This window comes from Petaurus breviceps, unplaced genomic scaffold (genome assembly GCF_028583685.1).
Source record: "Petaurus breviceps papuanus isolate PSGF00001 unplaced genomic scaffold, PetGlider_PUasm1.0 90556, whole genome shotgun sequence".
NCBI classification, from domain to species: domain Eukaryota; kingdom Metazoa; phylum Chordata; class Mammalia; order Diprotodontia; family Petauridae; genus Petaurus; species Petaurus breviceps.
The window spans coordinates 377,446-394,567 of record NW_027187273.1 but is presented as its reverse complement, the minus strand read 5'-3'; the positions used below and the strand labels follow the sequence as shown (position 1 = coordinate 394,567).

Here is a 17,122-nt window from a genome sequence, read left to right as displayed (position 1 = left end):
GAGACCTAGGCACCCCTAATCCCTTTAAAAGAAGCAGAGAACGGGGGGGGGGGGAGGTGTGAAATTCAAGCACTGTATGGCTTCAGTCAGTGGGGACCCAGGGTAGCTTGTGTTACATATATATAGATATACATCTATGAGACAGCTGTCTATTTATCTTGGATACTAAACCCTTATCTGAGAAATCTGATACAAAGATTTTTTTCTCATTCAATTGCTTTCCTCCTTATCCTATGTGTATTAATTTTGTTTGTGCAGAAGCTTTTCAATTTCATGTATTCAAAAATCTTTCATATTCACAGTTATGATAGCTAATTGTGAATTTCCCTCTATCCTGTTCTCATGTGTTTTCTTCTTTTTGCACCCCATACCAAGAGAGGAGCAGCTCCACACCAGTGGTCTAGGCTTGATATAATCGGCTACTCCTCTTAGTCCAGTCTTACTGCCCTAGCCCAGGGCCCAGTTACAACTTCTCACCCTTTCTTTCCTTTGAAACCCTCTTCATAATACACCCTCTTTATTTGAGACTTTTTTGGTATGAGTAATTCCTCCCTTAATCTACTTTATATTATTCCCCCCTCTTCTATTCCATGCTGTTTTCCTGCTGAATTGAACATATTTCTATACCATTCACATATAGTTGGGGAAAAATGTTTTTAAAAAGAAATATTTACTGATTTTTGTTTTTACATCACTTTAATTTACCCTTTTGTTGGGGTACTCCTTGCTTTGTTATAAGCTTTGCCTTTGTGTAATGCATTGTGTGTGTGTTCTACCATTACTTTTATTGTACAAATGAAAGAAGTTCAAGTGACACCTGCTACCTCACCCTTTCCCTCTTTGTATAGTTTTCTATTTGTACATTAAGATTATGTGAGATAATAATTTCCCCCCATAATTCCTACCCCTTTCTTCTCTACTATATTACTTTTCTCCTCACTTCCATGCCCTCAGTATTATTTCACTTCTTTTATGATCCCTGATGACTTTAGGGTTCTAAAAGGATACTTATTCTCTCCTTTTAGAATAAAAACACTTCATCTCTATATAATCCCTTTCTGATTGCTCCCTTGTATTTACCTTTTAAATATCTCCTGATTTCTGTGTTTGTATTTTAAAGTTTCGGTTTAGTACTACTCTTTTTATGAAGATTATTAGGAAATCCTCTATTAAAGGTCCATTTCCCCCCTGTAGGATTATCCTTGGTTTTCCTAGGTAGGTTATTCTTGGTTTTAAGCCTATATCTTTTGCTTTTTGGATCATTAAATCCAAAATGAACTAATCCTTTAAAGTGATAGCTATGAAATCTTGTGTGAACCTAACTGTAGTTTATCCCTACTTAAGGTTTTTTTTTAATGGATTCTTGTACCATTTTTTCTTTGATGTAGATACTCTGGATTTTGGTTATGATGTTCCAGGGAGTTTTTATTTTGGGGTTTCTCATTAGGGATAACCAGTAGCTTCTTTCTGTTTTCACATTGTCCCGTGATTGTAATAGATCTCATCGTTTTGTTATATGATCTCTTGAAATATGTCCATATTCCAACGCTTTCAGATAGTTTAATGATATCTCAAGGAGCTTTCCTTGATCTATTTCTTGGTCTATTTTTTTTTAAAATATGAGATACTTTACCATTTCTTCTATTTTTTTTGTCTTTTTGTTTAATTTTTTTGTCTCATGGAGTTATTAGCTTTTGTTTGATTCATTATAATTGTAATGAATCTACTATTTGAGTAAGGTTTTGTGCCTCTTGTACTGAGTTGTTACTTTTCAAAGTCTTTCCTTCAATTTGCATATTTATTTTCCAATTATTTCTTCTAGCATTCTTGTTTTATTGATAATGTAATTTTAACTCTTAAAAAAAACTAGCCTCAATTCTTCTAAGAATTCTAATTGATCTTGTAGACAAGTCATTTTTTTTCTTTGAGGTTTTACTTTGAGATATTTTGGAGTTATTCTCTTCTGGGTTTGTGTTTTTTACTTCTTTGGAATCCTAACAGGTCTTTATCATGGGAGTGTTTTTTTGCTTACTCTATCTTCCAGGCTTAATTCCTGAATTGGGACTTTACATTAGGTTTAGTCTTTTCATAGGGAATACCACAAATTTGTATGGTCCTGGTATTTGTTTCTGGGGTCCTGTTGCTGCATACTCTGAGTACTAAGTGCTGTGTGCTTCAAAGACCACAAGGGTGCTTCAGGATGGGGAGCTGAAAACTTTAAGCAAGCCCTTGTAGCAGCAAGCACCCTGACATACCCGGGGTGGCTGCCAACACAGGTTCTTATATCTGCTTTTCTAAAGAAAAGCAACTCAAAATGGGTTAACAATCTTGCTTTAATCAATCAAACATGTCATTTACCTAGTTCAGGGGAAAAAGTCAGCACCCTGAACTTCAAAGTATACAGACAGAAGTTACAAGAAGACAGAGAAACGTTTCAAGCAGACAGGCCTCCAACTGTCTGACCATTATATCTATACCTAGTCAGTTACCAGAGAGGGAAGCATCAACATCTGGGTTTTTGAAACCCGGGGGGCTCAACAGCTGCCCAGAGTCTTGTCTAGTCAAATCACACAACACTTCTCAAAGTAATCCCCAAAACAAAGCCTCACTTCACAGTTTATATAGCCTTCTCCTGGCTCAGAGAATGTCATAACCCTCTTGTCCCACTGCCCAATCACAAAGTATCTCCTGAAAAACAAGCCTCCTGCCATAGGCTCCAGGTGCACTTAAGCCTATCAAAGGGCCTAGGGGCAGGGAAGATCTTTAAATCCCATAACCCTTACAGCCCTAAGGGAGCTGATCTAGGTATAATCTGATTGCTACCCTCTTGGATGGAGGCTTCCAGGTTCCAGACCCTATTTGGGGTCTAGGCAACTAGACTCAACTGGAAAGCTTGCAAATAATTGAAAGTTTGCCCCTGAGTAAACTCCTGATAGACAGTTGCTAGTACCAGCCCCTGTCAACAATACAAGTCAACAAGCATTCGTTGTTAATAACAATCATCATAACCTTTATATAGTGTTATAATGTTTGGAAAACACTTTACAAATATTATAGCTCTCATCTCTGATTAAAGTAGGGAAGAAAACACACTCAAACATTTGGGTATGGAAATATGTTTCACTAAAGAAGAGTGGGACGGAGAATAAGAAGAGGGAGTGAGTTAAGGAAGGAATTAGTCCTATGCAAAACAAATTCTAATTAATAATGTACAAAATATTTATAGAAGCTCTTTTTGCAGTAGCAAAGACTTGGAAACACCCATCAATTGGATGTGACTGAACAAGTTATAACATATAAATGTGATGGAATAATATTGTGATATATGGAATGATGAAAAGGATTATTTAAGAGAAACCTGGGAATACTTGTATGAACTGATAGTGAGTGAAGTGAGCAGAACCAAGCAAACAATTTATATGATAACAACAACAATATTGTAAAGACAAACAACTTTTAAAGATTTAGGAACTCTGGCATAACACCAATAGTGATTCCAGAAGACTCATGATTAAATATAGTTCCCCTAACAGAGAGGTAAAGACACAGAGTGCAGAATGAGAGACATGGCCATTGTAGAAATTGTTTTGCTTATCTTACACTTGTTTGTAACAGAGATTTTGTTTTTCTTTCTTTCTCAATTGGGGATGACTTAGGAGGAAGAGAAGGGGCAGGGGGAAAGAGAATAAGCATTTATTAAGTGCTAGGCACTGTGCTAAATCCTTCAAGATATTATCTTATTTGAGGTGATATTTGAGAGGGATTTTTGCTGATTGAAAAAAATTAATTAAAAATAACAACTTAGCTACTATACTATTTCTATATATGGATTTTGAAAAGTAGTTGTTTTATTAATCTTTTTCTTTTGTGTCATCTACATTTTTCACAGTATCTTTCCTTTGACTACCTCCCACAAAACAATCCCTTGTAATAAAGAAGAAAAAAACCCCACAAGGTAAAAAAGTTCAACAAAATTAACCTGTTGAAAAAGTCTGAAATAATGTGAAATGTTTTACACTCATACTCCCCCACCTCTGCAAAGAAGCAGGGGGAGATATCATCTCATACTCCTTTTTTTTTTAAGCCATTGGGGTTAAGTAACTTGCTCAAGGTTACACGGCCAGTTATTTCTGGGTGTGGTGCTGAGTGTCTGAGCCCAGATTTGATCCCCAGGTCATCCCGACACTGGGGCTGGTGCTCTTACTCACTGAGCCACCTGGCCGCCCCCCATACTCCTTTTTTTGACCACGCTTGGTCATTTTTATAACTACATAGGACTTAGGTTTTATTTTTGTTGTTGTTGCTGTTGTTATTGTTCTTTCCACTTACTTTGTTGCAGTTATTATTGTTTTTCCTGGTTCTGCCTATTTCATTTTGCATCAGTTTTCCCATGCTTCTTTGTTTTCTTCCTGCTCATTGTTTCTTACAGCACAACGACATCCCACCACATTCATGTACCAGTTTGTTTAGTCACTCTTTAAACAGTGGACATCTACCTTTAAAAAAAAAAATTTAGTATTTTATATCTTTTTTTTATATTGTCTGCATTTCCCAAAGTATCCCATCCCCCTTCCTCTCCAAAAGATCCATCCCTTATTACAAAGAATAAAAAAGATTTTTAAAAAATCAGTGAAATTTACTAACAAATTGATAAAGCTTGAAATTGTACGCAGTGTTTTAGCATGCAGCTTTTCAAAGAAGTCTTAGGGTGTGAATGTACCTTCTCATATCTCTTCTTTGGGGCAAAGATTAATTGTTATAATTTTAAAACACTTATTTTTAATTAGTTTGCTGTTGTTCTTTCCATTGTTATAGTAATTTCCACTGTGACTGTAATTGTATATATTGCTTTCCCATTTCTTTTGCTCCAGTTCATGTAGCAGTTCATTTTGCACAGTTCTGTGCTTCTTTGTATTCATTCACATTAATTTCTTCTTATAACACAGGAATATTCTCTTACATTCATGTATCATAATTGGCTTAGCTATCCTCCAATTAAAGGGCATCTAATTTGCTTCCAATTCTTTGTTACCATGACGTCCAATCCCTTGACCCTTCGGTTTTTTCTCATGCCATCATCCCTGCACTGGTTACGTTCTCCTCAGTTTCTCATTTGACCCTTTGGTGAACCATTTCAAATGTACTCCTCTCCTCTTCTCTTGTGCTCTTACCCAATTGAAGATCTTGCCCTGCCAAGCCTCAGCCTTGGGTTACTCCCATCATCTATTCACTGTCTCCACTTTCATACATATGCTGGAGAAAAAAATCACAAACCCATGATGACTGGGCCTGCTACAAATTTATGCTACCTAAATAGATGACAGTCCTGGACTCTCATTGTGGCAAGGGATCCTTTTATACATCCCTAATTAATTCAGTATGCCACTTACCATATTCATTTCCCCAAACATTTTCATCCCTCCTTAAATCTTTCATGTTCCCCCGATCCTGTACCCCTTTAGCTAAGTACCTTGCTTATTATACATTACTGAAAAAATTGAGGCCATTCAAAATCAAAGCTATCTTCTGCCATCCTCCTCATCTCATCACTAAAAAGCCTTCTGACCCTTTCTCCTCCTTTGCCCCTATTTCATATCCTCCTCCTTGCCAAGGTTTACCCCTCGACATTCACAAGTGATCCTATTTCATGCATCTTCTCCAGCAGATTGCCCCCTCTATGATCCCCAATCTCATATAGCTTCAGTCTCTCCCTGTCTATTTTCTGCTTGCCTGCTGCCTACAAACATGACCATGTCTTCCCTACCTTCAAAAAATTCTCACTCTATTAATCTATCCCTGCTAGTTATCATATCTCTTCTCCCTTTTCTGGCTAAACTCCTAGAGAAGGCTAAGTACAATCTATGCCTTCACTTTCCTCTCACTCCTTTCTTAATTCTCTGCAATCTGGATTTTAACCTCATCATTCACCTGAAACTCCTGTTTCCAAAGTTACTAATAATCTCTCTTTTTTTTCAAATGCTTTATTAACTTCTGATTTACATCATTCATTTCTGCCAGATTTTGAGTTACAAATTTTCTCCCCGTTTTTCCCCTACCCACCGCCCCCAAATAGCAGTCCCACAGGATATCCCCTCCTCCAATCTGCTCTCTCCCATATCTTCTCCCATACCCCCTTCGACATTTCCAGTAGAGCATGGTGGATCTCTACACCCCTGTGCCTGTATATCTTATTTCCCAATTACATCTAAAATAGTATTATTAATAGTATATATATTTAAACATTTGATTTCAAAACTTTGAATTTCAGATTCATTCCCTTCGTCCCTTGTCACCCACCCTTACTGGGAAGATAAACAGTTCAATATAGGTTGTGCATGTGTAGCTAATGCAAAACATTAACATAGTAGATATATTGAGGTCAGGGATTGTCTTTTACCTTTCTTTGTATGCCCAGCACTTAGCACAGTGCCTTAATAGCTATGTGTAGACTGACTTCAGTTTCTTCATCTAAAAAATAAGAGCCTCAGACCTGATGTCATCTGAGGTTTGGACCTTCCAGCTTTAGATCTATAGGCCTATGTGTGGTAACCCTCCTTTGTTCCCTTTATAGCTATATCGACTGGGGATTCTTTATCCTGCTCTACCTGCCATCCCCCCCACCTGGCTAATGGTTGTAAAGTGTCTAGCCCTTAGGCCCTGCAGTTCTCTATAACCTCTATAGTGACAGAGACAGCTTCAGAATTATTTCATCACTTTCTATTCTAGTACTAACCCAATTTTCTCTGTCCTGTTCGCATGCTTGCTATTTACAGCAACTTGGTTACTAAGGGGAACCACAGTTCTTCCTCTCACATGAGCTTTCAGGTTTTCCACTGGTTATATTTCAGGCTAAAGATGAAGATGCTAGCAGAGGTTTGTTCTGTGACTTGGGAATACAAACTTTATTCTCGAAAAATTTTATTAGTGAAAAAAAAATAAGGCTAGTTTTTATATTTTATAGAGAGGCAGTATGATATGGTGGGTAGAAAGCAGGGCTTTGAGTCAGCAAGACCTGGGTTCAACTCCTCCTTTGACACGTTAGCTTGTTTGACCCTGGGCAAGTCACAGATGTAGTTACACACACATACACACACACATACATCTCCCAAAAGTCTTGGTGCAGTTTTGAGTGACTTTTGGGACACTCTCTATATACCTGTATACATTGCTAGTATTCAAATATTTTTATAGATAATATTTTGTATATTATTTATATGATGAATTATAGCATTTATATTATCATTAATCACTTTAAGGTATACGAAGTACTTAACATAGATTATCTCATTTGATTCTCACAACAATCCTGCGAGGTAGGGACAATTATTATCCCCATTTAACAAATGAGGAAACTAAGGCACAGAAAAGTTAGGTGACTTACTTATCACATAGCTATAAGTGTCTAAAGCAGAATGGGAATTCAGGTCTTCCTTATTTCAAGTTCCAAGTTCTATCTACTATACCACCCAGCTGCTTATATATAAACTGAGGCGAGGAGGGAGAGAACCTTCTTCCTTAGACTCACCCTCCATGGATTTAGTCACTTCTGTGACCCAGAATGCAATTATGAGGCGTTAAGATTATTAAACTAATTATAAAGATGCCTCTATGCCCTGATCCTTTTAGGAGGTGCTTGAGACAAAATGTAACACTGGGATTGACTAAGCAAACAAATTAGGCTCAGTCTTTGAGGCTTTAAATAGCTAAATCCTAGATGAACTTCAGGTTCAAGTTCAAATGTGGGAGAAGGTGAAAGCCAGTGAGCTACCAGTGTGAAAGCATCACATCTTTGGAACTCACCCTTCCCATTCAGTCCTCCTTCCCCATCGGGCTACCCCATGTCTTGTATTTTCAGGCCTGGTCCCAACAATCTGTTAAATTAAACCTTGCCGAGGTATTAGCTTCTAATGGCAGGAGGCATTAGACTTTTCAGAAATATCTGCATTTTAACAAAATACTTTTAGAAAAAAAAAACACCTTTAGGAGAGAGGCAGAAATATTTTTGGGTGACAAATAACAACACCTTGGTAGTTACTCAGTCTCCCTCTTCATAAATTCAGCCTAGTAAATGTGTGTGTATACATAGATATTCATTAAATATATTTTGGTTTTTATGAAGCCTCTAAAATTGTATATTTAGAGAAAACACATGCCCATTTATTCTTCTTATAACCCAGGCAGGGGTGGCTTTTGTTTGGTGAGGATACAAATTAGAGTTTGTGCTGTACTCCAATCTGTTCAATAATATTTTTTAGTGTTAGAATGAGGTAGCTTGCTTTTTCTTTCCTCTAAATGAAATCAAGGTCAGTATAAAGTATAAAGCTCTGACAAAGAAATAATAGCACTAGAAAGAGTCTACTTCTCAAATATACATGAAACAAAGAACTCTCTCTGGTTTACAGCTAAGATTTACATAAGGTTTGGAAGCTTTAAGAGATAATTCCTCTGATTCATCATGTTTTTGGAATCTGCCAATGATCAGGGCCCCAGTAAGAGTAGAAACCACATTCTCCTCCTCTCCCTCTCTCAACTGAGTTTTGAAAATGGCAGCCACTCCACAGTGTCAAAGGCTCAATTTAATCTGAACTATGGCAGCTATCTATGTCAACAAAACTTTGCTTGGTGTAGGGACCTCGGAAAGAAAGGTATCAGACTCCTTGCCTGAAACAGAAAGCCCATTTTGGAGGGAGTACTAGATCTACCTCTTAGGTCCACATCTTTGAATTCTTCCCTATCCCATCCCTGATTTTTGATACTACAGTAGAAACCATTCCAGGCTCAGGCTGCTCCCAGAGGATCAGGAGTCTCAGTTTATTTGCCTTTATTGTCCCCCTCAGGCAAGGGATTCAACTGCCTTGGAATCTCAATGGCATCATAAAATTTAGCATTTAATTATGTTCTTGTTTCATGTATAATTTTTCTTTCTAGTTTTATTATAAGCTCCTTAAGGACCGATAACAGTCTTATATAGATTCTCCTTATTCATATCTATGTCCTCAAGGATCTCTCCTTGACCCTCTCTGCTTTCTCTACACTATTTTCCTTGTCGATTTTATCTCTTACCAGTTTGAGTTAAGACCTCTATAGACTTCTCCTGACACTGTCACTGTTCTTCCACTTGGAGCTTTTGTCTGTCCCTCTGGGCCCCTTCTCCCATTGGTAAGTTTTTTCCCAAGTCCTCCATTTTGGGGAGGGCTCAAGGTTGACCATCCATAACTCCTCTCCTAGTTTTCTGCACCTTTTTTTATATTCCTTTTATGTGTTCCCTCATGTGGCTGTAAGCTCCTTGAAGACCAGTACTGTCTTTTTTGTTTATATTTGTATTGTACTTGCAGTACAGTGTCTGGCACAAAGTAAGTATTTAATAATTGCTTATTGGTTGATTGCCTAAGGAATGCTTTTCCTCTTCTCAAATTTCCATGGTGGATCATTCATTGGACAGAAAACTGCATTTGGAGTCAGAGAATCTGTGAATATTGGTTCTGTCCTCTATGACCTTAGGGTAAGTCACTTAGTTTCTGGTTGTTGTTCAGTTGTGAAAGACTCTTTGTGATCCTGTTTGGGGTTTTCTTGGCAAAGATACTGGAATGGTTTCCTTTTCCTTCTCCAGCCCATTTTACAAATGAGGAAACAGAGGCAAACAGAGTTAAATGACTTGCCCAGGGTCATACAACTAGTGTCTGAGGCCAGATTTGAACTCAAGAAGATAAGCCCTCCTGACTCCAGGCCTGGAACTATCCACCAAGTCATCTAGTTACCCCATTAATGGGCAAACTATTTGACCTTTGAGATCCCTTTCAGCTCTAAAGCTATGGTCCTAAGATCCTGTATCGAATTCTCTGTGCACATGTTGTACACAGCATAAAGTGAGTGCCTCAAGGCCAGGACTATTTTGGCATTTCTATCAACAGCATCTAGCACCAGAGCTGTAACCAGGGAAGGGGTGACTGTCTTTGCACCTGGGTGTCAAAATTTAGTAGATGCTGATGACATCTGTATTTTTTCAGCAAGTGAAAGCAATGAGCTTAACACCTAGTTAACAAGAATAATTAATTAGTTGAAAAAGGAATCTCCTAGATCACATTGCTTCCAGAGGGTGCATCCCAGGTGAGCAGCTCCTTGGTCTGGCTAGATCCTCTTCTCTTTCCGAGTAGTGTCCAGGGCTCCTGTTTCCCCTGCTCTCATGAGCTGGTTTCCTGGGGTGTCTTGATTGGGCCTTGTGTCCTAAGGTCTCTCTACCCCACCCTCACACTAAACTCCTTGCCTCAGGTACCAGAATTTCTAGGTATGGCTTCAAGTTTAGAGAGCTTAACAGGCACTTAATAGCTAACATTTATTTATAACTTATTAGCAATTTAAGATTTGCAAAGCTTTTATATGTTGTTTTATTTGATCCTCACAACAACCCTATGAAAAGTGCTATTATTATCTTTATGAAAATTATTTAAAGCACGTTTTATTACTCTCCCTCTCATTATACCACTTCCCTCCTCCCAATTGGGCAAATTAAAAAAAAAAAATCCCTCAATACACATTTACATGGTCTGGCATAACAAATTCCTACATTAGTCATGTTGGAAAATGTATGTCTTTGAATTTTAAGTTCATCACATCTGTCAGGAAGTGAGTGGTAGGTTTCATTTTCATTCTTTTGAATTCTGTAGTTTATCATTGCTTTGATAAAATTTCTAGTGTTTCAAGGTTGTTTTTCCTCTATGTTATCATTGTGTAAACTGCATTCCTAGTTCTGCTCACTACTTTGTGACAGTACAAAAGGTCTTACAAGTTTCCCTGAAATATCCATATCATCATTTCTTATGACATGATGATATTCTATATTATTGATATACCACAATTTGATTCACTTTTGTCCAAGAAGACATCCCTTTAATTTCTAATTTTTGGCTGCCATGAAAAAATTGCCTTAAAAAAACAGATTGATCCTTTTCTTCTTTCTTTGATTTCTTTGGGTCTAATAGTGGCATAGTTAGGGCAAAGGGTGTGATCAGTTTGGCAACTTTCTAGGCATATTTCCAAACTGCTTTCCAGAAGGGCTGGACAATTTTCAGATCCACTGGCATAATACCTTTCTATTTTCTCCCCACTGTTAATGATCAAGTAATATATTAACACAATCAGATAGCCTAGAAAAGGCAAAAAAGACATAAAAAGAAGCAAAGCTTCCAAAAACAGGTTCAATAATGTCACAGCTAGGCTTCATTTTTCTCTCCCTTCCCCATGCCCCCTTTTTTCCCCCTATGGTGTATCAGCAAGCACCCTAGTATACCTAGGGTGGCTGCCAACACAGGTTCTTAGATCTGCTTTTCTAATGGAAAGCAACTCAAAATGGGTTAACAATCTTGCTTTAATCAAACATATGTCATTTACCTAGTTCAGGGGAAAAAGGTCAGCACCCCAAACTTCAGAGAATACAAACAAGTTACAAGCAGAAGTTACAAGGAGACAGAGAAACAAATCAGCAGACAGGCTTCCAGTTGTCTGACCATTACATCCATACCTAGTCAGTTACCAGAGAGGGAAGCACCAACATCTGGGTTTTCAAAGCTGCGCTGCCCAGAGTCTCATCTGGTCAAATCACACAACTCTCCTCAAAGTGAGCCCCCCAGCAGTACTGATTATCTTCCCCCTCAACCCTCCTCAAAAACCCTCTCCCATCTCCATCCACCCAGTCCTCAGGCTTGCAACCTAGGAGTGATCCTTGACTCCTCACAATCACTATCTCAGTCTTACTATCTTTCACCTCCCATTCAATCTGTTGTCAAGGCCTTGATTTCACCTTTATAACATCTCTTAAATATGCTCCCTCTCTTCTCTGACATTGCCACTACTCTGGTACAGGCCCTTACCACACTCTTGGACTACTGCAATTGCCTATGGGTGGGTTTGCCTGCCTAAGTTTCTTCCTATGTCAATCCATCCTCCATTCAGCCACTAAAATGATTTTTCTAAAGCATAAGTTGGACCATGTCAGCCTCCTCAATGAACTATTACCTATCACCTACAGGATCAAATACAAAATCCTCTGCTTGGCATTCAAAACTCTTTATAATTTAGCCCCTCCTACTACCTTTCCAGTTTTCTTATACCTTGCTCCCCACCAAGTCCACTTTGATACAGTGACACCGTCTTCCTTGCTATTCCATGAACAAGGCACTCTTTCTCAGCTCCAGGTGCTTTTGCAGCTTATTCTCCAAGCCTGGAGTTCTCTCTCCTCATCTCTACCTGGCTTCCTTTATGTCCTAGCTACAGTATCATCTTCTACTGGAAGACTTTCCCAATCCCTCTTAATTTTAGTGCCTTCTAATTTTTGACCAAACAAGAGATAGAGAACATTATGAAATGCAAAATGGATAATTTTGATCACATTGAATTAAAAAGGTTTTGCACAAACAAAGCCAATGCAACCAAGGTTAGAAAAGAAGCAGAAATCTGTGAAACTATTTTTACAGCATTTCTCTGATAAAAGACTCATCTCTAAAATATATAGAGGACTGAGTCAAATTTATAAGAATACAAGTCATTCCCCAATTGATAATGATTAAAGGATATGAACAGGAAGTTTTCAGATGAAGAAATTAAAGTTATCTATAGTCATATGAAAAAATGCTCTAAATCGTTATTGATTAGAGAAATGCAAATCAAAACAACTCTGAGGTACCACTTCACACCTATCAGATTGGCTAGCATGACAAAACAGGAAAATGATAAATGTTGGAGATATGGGAAAATTGGAGTACTACTACATTGTTGGTGGAGTTGTGAACTAATCCAAACATTCTGGAGAGCAATCTGGAACTATGCCCAAAGGACTATAAAAATGTGCATACCCTTTGATCCAGTAATACCACTACTAGTTCTGTATCCCAGAGAGATCATAAAAATGGGGAAAGGACCCACATTATGAAAAGCTTTATGGCAGCTCTTTTTGTGGTGGCAAAGAATTAGAAATTGAGGGGATGCCCATCAATTGGGGAATGGTGTATAAGGATGTAATGGAATACTATTGTTCCATAAGAAATGATGAGCAGGTAGATTTCAGAAAAACTTGGAAAGACTTGCATGAACTGATGCTGAGTGAAGTGAGCAGAACCAGGAGAACAATTTCCACGGTAACAGCAACATTGTGTGATGACTGACTTTGATAAACTTAGTTCTTCTCAGTAATGCAATGATCTAAGTCAATTCCAAAAGACTCATGATGGATAATGGTATTCACATCCAGAGAAAGCACTATGGAAGCTGAATGCAAATTGAAGCATACTATTTGCTCTCTTTTTTTTCTTTCTCATGGTTTTTCCCTTTTGTTCTGATTCTTCTTTCACAACATGACTAATGTGTAAATATGTTTAAGATGATTGCAAATGTATAGCCTATATCATATTGCATGTCATTTTGTGGAAAATTTGGAACTCAAAATCTTATAAAAATGTTGGAAATTAAAAGTAAATAAATTACAAAAAAATTTAGTGGTTCCTGCTAATTATTTTCTATTTCTCCTATATATAACTTGTCTATATTCATTTGTTGTCCCCGCTATTAAATTAAAAGCTCCTTGAGGGCAGGGGTTATATTTAGTCTTTTTTTTTGTATCCCCAGTAATTAATAATGTTTTATTGATTGATCTTGAAGGCCCTTTGCTGAATAAAATTTTTATTGTATAATGTTCAGTAAAGGATTTGTTTAATATTTCTGATTTCCTATATCTGTCTGTGAGCTTGTTATGTCCTAATACAAGGCCAATTTTTATGATGTTGCAATAATGGATGAAGAATATGTATGTTTATTCTATTCACATTCATTATACACCAGAGTTCTAATCATATTTAAGTTTCCTAAAATTTATCCAAGTTTTTCACTTTTTTTCTTGTATATCTTTTTGTTAAACTTGTTTAAATCTGAAAGAGGTATAATGAGGTTCCAAACACTAGTTTTATTGTTGATTTGTGCTCTTTGAATTGTTTTTATGGTTTCTTTGTCTGAGATAATTATTGTTATGCTATTTATTTTGAGGTCACAAGAAGTATACAAATTCTGTTTTAGTCCCTGATTTGAACTTTGTGACTTTCTTTTGTGTTTCAAGAGTTTCTTATAAACAATATATTATTTTTCTCATTGGGATTTGGTCTGGCTCATTTTCTAGGTTTGATTGGAGCAGAGCTGTAATAGTAATGGAATTTAAAGATCCCCCTGTATTGGCTTGGTTTTTTAATTGATTGTGTTAAAACCCAGAGTTTGTGAATCCCACTTGTGGGATGGACTTGTTGAGGTGAAAAGAGAGGGCTGAACTGGGAGGAGCTGGTGACGTGAATTTAGAGAGACACAAGCAGAGAGAGAGGCAGAAGAATTTTTTGGAAGCAGCATCTTGGAGGCAGAGAGAGATGGAGAGGATTGCTGAGGGCCAGTTTGAATTGCCCAGGACTTTTGAGAGCTGCCAAGGACTGAGGAGACATGGCTGTTATGCTGGTACTTTGTTTTGATGTTGTTTTGCCAGATTTGTCCACTGGTGAAAGACAGTCCTGTTGTTGCAGAGATCATGGAAACTTGCTGTTGGTTCAGAGCTCCTGAGACTGTTCTGCAGACAGAGAGTGAATTGTGAATTGTGCCCACTGGTGAAGGCCAATGCTGTTGGTTCAGAAGCCCTGATGAAGGATTTTCTTGTTTTATGTTTACAGAAATCCTGGAAGAGGGTTATGCTAATGTTTTCAGGGGGGTCCTAGGACTGATCTGCAGACAGAGAATGAATTAATGAAGACACTGGCAATGTATCTTGTGGCCTTGCTAAGCTTTGTCTCCTCAGGAACAAAGATTGCTGAGAACTTGCCTCTGGTCAAGATGAAGAAAAGACCTCTCTGGGTATTAAATGCTGTGCTTAAGCTTGTTATAACTCTGGGGTAGATTCAGTTGTGATCCAAGGATGGGGAACTTTTGACTTTTTTGTGCTCTGTGATTGACCAAATGAATGTACTTTACTTATGATTGGAAACTAATCTCCATTTGAGAAGAGGGGTTTTGTGGTTGACTAAATGAATGTACAGCCTAGGTGTGGAGTAGTATTTAGAAGAGGAACTCTGTGATTGATTAAATGAATGTAATGTCCAGGGGAGGAGTAGTACTTGATTGAATTATACTTGGTAAATGCTGTATTTTGAATGATGCTATATTTTGATATTCTCTGTTCTTAATTTTTCACTGAATAAAATGGAGAGCAGCTATGCTGGTATTTTGAACCTTGGGAAGTTGCCTTTGCTTGGCATTACAAGAGCTCACTCCACTGCTTCTTACTACTCCATCCTAGCTCTTCTGACTATTTTTCTAAGAAGGCAAAATTACTTAACTGAAGGCAAGTCATCCACATTTTTAAGCATCAATATCCTCATCTGAAAAATGCAGATGACTGCAAGTAGCTAGTAAGAATCCAGCAAGCTATTGTCAATCAAGGACTTGAGCGAAATGACTCTGATTTTAGATGGGTATCCTTCTATTCTATCCATATATCATTCACTCTCTAACCACAGGCAAAATGCATACTTATCATATTCTCTGCATGAGTCATTTGCAGGAAGATAATCACCACATTGAATCTGAGGGACATGAGGATGACAAGGTTTGAGACATCTGGTGATGGGTGATGTTCTTTTAATTATTATTTAGGCCTTGCATTCACCAAGCAGAGTCAAAGCAAAGGAAAGAGGAAGATTCTGAAAGGCATTGTTAGAAAGGCTATAAATATCAATAAAAACATGTGTCCTTATGTTGTCATAAACTCAAGATGTTTTTAACACTTTAATACAAATATTTACTGGACAATACAGAGGGCTCTCCCTTTGGGAGCCAGATAAGTCAGCCCAATCAACAGAAAAAGTCCTGAATTTCACCCTAAGGGAAAACTTGAAGTCTTTCCATTAGCAAGCTGTTGGCAAGGACTGATGAAGACTGCCAGCTTCTCTCATTTCTTCCCAGAGTCTTTTCCTTCAGCAACCTGAAGTGAGGCTAGCCTCTTCCATCTTCTCTCTGTAACTTGGAAACCCACTGTCAATCCAAGGCGCCTCTAGCTTGGAGGTCTCCAAAATCAGGGCTCAAAGGGGCCTTGAGAGAACTGAAATTCTCACCTCTCACCAACTCAACCCTGCCCTTCACGGAGGGCAATACCTTCATCTCCCCCAATAAAGGGAGAGTCCCATACCAATGGCTTTGGGACAGCAGTTACACAAATATCTACCTAACTATAATAATCTGTTATAACTTGTCTGAGCTGGGAAGGAATGTGGTCTGGGAATAAAAATAGATGGTAATAGCGTCTGATCCAAATTCTCCTAACTAAAAGAACCATATAATCATTGAATTGGAAGGAACTTTAAATATCATCTGGTCCAACTCCCTCATTTTTACAGATAAAGAAACTGACGCCCAGAGTGATGAAGTAGCTTGCTCAAATTCATTTATCAAGTCAGTGGCACAGAAAAAGCTAGAACTCAGAGCTCTTCTACTCTTTGTAGTGACTTCCTCAGTGAATATGGATATGAATATAACACTTGATGGAATTTACTTAGAACTTTTTTTGCGTCACGGACCCTCTCTAGCCCTTTCAGGGTATGTGTGTGGGGGGGGGTGGAGGTGGGGGGCCTTGTCCATCTTTAGAAGCCCAAGGCCTACACAGAATATTTTTAAATGCATAAAACAAAATGCATGGCCTTACAAAGGAAACCAATTATGTTGAATTACAGTGTGTAGACAGGAAGTCTTTGACAATATGTAATTCAGAGGTTGGTCTAATAATTATAATAATTTTGAAGTAGTGATGAGAGTAAATGATTGTTGAGATACATAACTGTACAATTATACTGTGATATGAAAATATCTGTTATTTCTATTGGTGACAGTCACATGCAATGTTCATAGTACTGTGGTTTGTTGCCTACATTCATAATTGAAGGAAATGCAAAATTTAGTTAAAAGTCAGGGAAAATCAAGATACTGTATTTATTTCTTCCCATCCAAATTGAGACCCCCTGAATTCTATCCTCAGGTTAAGAACCCGTCTTAGAAGGTAGGCAGGCATTTGTAGCCTGTGTCTGGTGGTAAGCATGCATTTTGTAGCATC

At 37.8% G+C, this 17,122-nt stretch overlaps 1 long non-coding RNA gene across 1 annotated transcript in view; it reads right to left on the bottom strand.

Annotated features, from left to right (window-relative positions):
* LOC138142291 (uncharacterized) overlaps positions 1-17,122 on the bottom strand; it is a 33,200-nt gene that overhangs the window by 14,927 nt on the left and 1,151 nt on the right. The window contains exon 2 of the long non-coding RNA XR_011163396.1: positions 4,330-4,496. This is a non-coding gene — a long non-coding RNA (uncharacterized lncRNA). The remainder of the gene's footprint in view (positions 1-4,329; positions 4,497-17,122) is intronic.